At 44.3% G+C, this 4,869-nt stretch overlaps 1 protein-coding gene across 1 annotated transcript in view; it reads left to right on the top strand.

Moving 5' to 3' along the window:
* agbl4 (AGBL carboxypeptidase 4) overlaps positions 1–4,869 on the top strand; it is a 398,795-nt gene that overhangs the window by 123,718 nt on the left and 270,208 nt on the right. The window lies entirely within an intron of this gene.

Below are 4,869 nucleotides of genomic sequence, written 5' to 3'. Positions count from 1 at the left end.
CCAAGTGAAAAGACCAAGCTGACTTCTGCAGTGTGGTCGTATTAGTAATACTAATAATACTAATGCTAATTTTAATGCTGCCCGCACTAAACTAAATGGGGCGATTCAAAGGTGTGTGTGGTGTTAAAACTTACATTCTAATTATAAAAATAAAAGCATTACAGTAGCCAAGATGCTAAGAGGAATAATTTCTGCTTATGGGCAAGGCTGCTTCCTGCTGTAAGCAAACACCCAGGAAGTGACTTGGGGCCGGCTGGTGCCTGGGGTCGTGCCCCCAAATGCTTAGTTACACATGGCTGTGTGTGCGCCAGACGGTGCTTTGCTTTGGTACAGAGCGTCTCGCTGGCCGTGCTGTGGCAGTGAGGCCGGGCTGAACGCCATCAGGGCTGGTGGGCCAGCGTGACACTGGGGAGGAGCTGCGAGAAGGGCAAGTCATCTGGGGGGGGGGGGGGGGTCCCTGGGATTCGTGACACTCTGCCAGACGGATATTTTATGATCTGACCCGTATGTCACTCACTACTCAGCCATCGAGTAAGGAGTCTGCCATTCATACAGGGGCAGAGGGGATACGATGTGAATAATTAGCATTTTTTAAAATTCATTACAGACACCCCTTTACATTTATGGTTTCTGTTATTCGTGAGTCGGCCGTGAACAGTTACATGGGAATATTTTGAGAGCTTGCCGAAATATCACGAAAAGTAACATTAGCCAAAAAAAATATTGAAAATGCTTTGGATCATATAAAAACATATAATATATAAATATTAGTAATACATACTGTAATATCTGTAGTGTAAGTACATGCTGTATCTCTAATATTAAAAGTCTTGGCTTGGGTACGCTGTGCATCTTTGTCTCTGCAGCAGACCCCCCTCGCGTGTTGGATTTCTTTGTGAACTTTTGAACTTTTCAGTGCGGCTAATTTTGCATATTTAATAAAGGGTACAAAACAGAGTGTTCCCAGTGCTTACAGTAGTAACTTTGTACATACAGAGGAATAATTTAGATTATTTGTATTTTATATAAAAAGATTAATATGAAATAAGTAAATTTGACATGCAAAATGTACAGTACAGTATGGTTTGTTTAGAAATAGATGTAATAATGAATAGAATTTTAATGTTATCCTTCAGGCTAGCAGACTGTTGTGGGTTTAGGTGAGAGGTTCTTATTATTTGCAAATTTTTATATTTGCAGGCATCTTCCGCCCCTCGCAAATGTGAAGGGGTTACAGCATATTAATCATTGTCTCTAACTAATTTCTGAGTTATAGTAAGACTTGTTTAAATTCAAAAATACTGTACATGTTCAAGCTGTCTAAGTTGCAGCACAGTGTGTGGCTGCCTGGGATGTGAACAGACATTGTGGTCAGCATGGTGTATTCATCACCTCTCCAGGGCTGTGGGCTACACACGTGTCTCAGCCCACTCTGTGTGGACGTCCTGTGTGTGGCTTTTCCTGGGGAACTCCGGTTTCCTCCTGCAAGCCAAAAACATGTTGTTTAGGCTGATTGGTATCTAAATAGTGCATCATGTGTTCATATATTATGTATATCTTACATTTTAGGGACCAAATGCCCCTACAATGTGATAAAAGCCTGTTATTGTGTGTGTGTGCGCGCGCATGTGTGTGTGTACCATTTTTCCATAAGGATAACGTCAGTGTTATAAAAATCTGTAACTGCAATCAAAAAACAAAAAATGCCAAAAACTTGTAGGGATCAAGGGCATCATTTTTGGATTTTGGTTTTTCCCATAGAAATGAATGGACGGGCCCCACAAAGATATGAGTGATGGTCTGTTGTGTGTGTGTGTGTGTGCGTGTGTGTGTGTGTGTGTGTGTGCGTGCTTGCGTGTGTGTGTGCGTGCCTGCGTGTGTGAGATGGACTGGCACCCTGTCCCCTCTGTCCCCTGCCTTATTTCCTGTGCCTGTGGCAAAGACAGCAGGCTCACAGACTGCCTGTACTAGATATATAATATCTGTGGATGAAAATACAGTTTGTCAGGTGTGTCGTCAGGTATGTCGTCAGGTGTGGCCACTGCTTTTTACAGGATCAGAAGCTTGAGCATCAGTAACCCGCTATAGTCAGTCGGTTTAGTTATTTAGAAATCGTCTAAATACCACTCAGCTTAAGCTGCTTAGCTATGCAAGCAATTAAAATGCCATCTATTCTAATTGTGTTTTGGGAGTTAAAAGGGCTACTTTTGTTTGTTAGAAGATTCTGTTGCAAACATGTAAACTGATGCTTTAATAAATACTAAAATATGCCATCAAACTGCAGTTGAATGTGTCCAAAATGGTGTTTGGTGTCATTGTCATTTTGGTGAATAGGTTGTGGTTAGCTTGTGACCATCCCTGTGACAGCATAATGGCTGGATGCCTGCTACCAGACAGAGAAATAGGAGATCTCACGTGGCTCCGAGCCTCACAGAGCCCGCACAGCCTCCAGTGCTCTTCTGTTTGCCTGATTTTTTGGGTCCTTCTGGATGTTTTCTTTATTGCTTTCATTGATTTCATTGATTGTTTTTAGCTCGCTCAGAGTATATTGTTTTTATTTAGTCAATTTTGTAAAGAAACTTTCCTTTTGTGTGTGTGAGTGTCTGTTACTGGAGGCGGTACCGTTTGGCAGTCACTGGCATCATGGGGGATCAGAGCGGTGTTTGTGTAGCTATTTATAGGTGTGTATGTGTCTGTGTGTTTTAATAGCTTTGCAGGGTCTTTTCTAGGGAAACTCCAGAAAGGACCTTGTAAGGTCACTCACTAAAGGATTTTTATGGTTAGACTTTTTTTCCTCAAAATTTTGTATATTGTTTTCGTATTACATTTGATTTAATCTCAGATGTCATGTTTCGTTGGGGTGAAATTTGTCATCATACACTGAATCATAGAAAGTGAATGTGAGAGTGTCTTGCAGTGACACATGCGTGTGTTTGTTTGGGTGTGTACCTTGGTGTGTGTACCTCTGTATATGTGTGTGTACCTCTGTGTGCGTGTTTGTGTACCTCTGTGTGTTTGCACCTCTGTGTGTGCATCTTTGTATGTGTACCTCTGTATGTGTCTACCTCTGTGTGTGTGTGTGTGTACCTCTGTGTGTGCATCTTTGTATGTGTGTCATTTGTGTATGTGTCTACCTCTGTGTGTGTGTGTACCTCTGTGTGTGCATCTTTGTATGTGTGTCATTTGTGTATGTGTCTACCTCTGTGTGTGTGTGTGTGGACCTCTGTGTGTGCATCTTTGCATTTGTGTCATTTGTGTATGTGTCTACCTCTGTGTGTGTGTGTACCTCTGTGTGTGTGTGTGTGTACCTCTGTGTGTGCATCTTTGTATGTGTGTCATTTGTGTATGTGTCTACCTCTGTGTGTGTGTGTGTGTGGATCTCTGTGTGTGCATCTTTGCATGTGTGTCATTTGTGTATGTGTCTACCTCTGTGTGTGTGTGTGGACCTCTGTGTGTGCATCTTTGTATGTGTGTCATTTGTGTATGTGTCTACCTCTGTGTGTGTGTGTACCTCTGTGTGTGCATCTTTGTATGTGTGTCATTTGTGTATGTGTCTACCTCTGTGTGTGTGTGTGTGGACCTCTGTGTGTGCATCTTTGCATTTGTGTCATTTGTGTATGTGTCTACCTCTGTGTGTGTGTGTGTGTACCTCTGCATATGTGTATGTATCTCTTTGTTTGTTTTCCTGTGTGTTTATGTGTGTGTATACCTCTGTTTGTATGTGTCTGTGTGTGTTTGTATCTCTGTGTTTGTGTAACTCTGTGTGTGTGTGTACCTCTGTGTGTGTAACTCTGTGTTTGTGTGTACAGTATATGTGTGTGTGTGTATGTATCTGTGTGTGTGTACCTCTATGTGTGTAACTCTGTGTTTGTGTGTACAGTATATGTGTGTGTGTATACCTCTGTGTGTGTTTGTACCTCTGTGTGTGTGTGTGTAACTCTGTGTTTGTGTGTACAGTATATGTGTGTGTGTATACCTCTGTGTGTGTTTGTACCTCTGTGTGTGTGTGTGTAACTCTGTGTGTGTGTACCTCTGTGTGTGTGTGTAACTCTGTGTGTGTGTGTGTGTGTGTAACTCTGTGTGTGTGTACCTCTCCTTAGCGCCCTTGGCCCCATTCCCATGTCCCACTGCATCTCCTCTGACTCGCGGAGACCCTGTGGACCTGCATCAGTCAGACACCTGGCTGACATGTGCCCCTGCACTCTGTCAGTCAGGTGGGATGGGGGGGCTACTTCCTTCAGCCTCTGTGGATCTCCGTCTGGCTTCAGGTTGCTTAACGCTGTGTTTGCCACTGCGTGAGTCTTCTCCGCAGTATGGGGAGGTACGTGTGGGCTGGGTCACCAGGGGTCACACCGCACAGACAGGGAATCTCCTCCATCTTACAAAGCTGTGCATCTTCATTGTCACGGCCGTTGGGAATAAGCTCCACCTCGATTCGTTATTGATTCCGATATCCAGTGCGGTCATTTCCGGCTGAACAGGAACGTGGAGCAGATTGAGCTGAGGAGGCTTCACTGGGCACATGTACGCCTGCAAGCCGGGTCGCATTTATATAACAGTGTTTCGCACTTATTAAATCCTTTAGTAAGTAATGCACTTTAAAGCTGCCGATGCCTGAGCGGGTGACCATGTAGATGTTGGGCGTAGCGCCGCTCGGACTGTGCCTATGCAGCTCAGGTGCTACAGCGCGTGCCGCTCATCCTGACAGAGGTGAGCATCACCGGGGCTCCTCCGCATTCATTTGTCTGACGCCTGTCTTCTCGCGGTACGTGTCTGCGAGAGCCCGGGCTTGTGAGGACATCCTCTATCAATCATGGCCGCTCAGGCTCGCCGATTTAAATATTTCATTGGATGGGGCCAGACCGTGCC

This window comes from Paramormyrops kingsleyae, chromosome 15 (assembly GCF_048594095.1).
Source record: "Paramormyrops kingsleyae isolate MSU_618 chromosome 15, PKINGS_0.4, whole genome shotgun sequence".
Taxonomy (NCBI): Eukaryota; Metazoa; Chordata; class Actinopteri; order Osteoglossiformes; family Mormyridae; genus Paramormyrops; species Paramormyrops kingsleyae.
The sequence above is the reverse complement of the archived record's forward strand: the minus strand, read 5'-3'. Positions and strand labels throughout refer to the sequence as shown.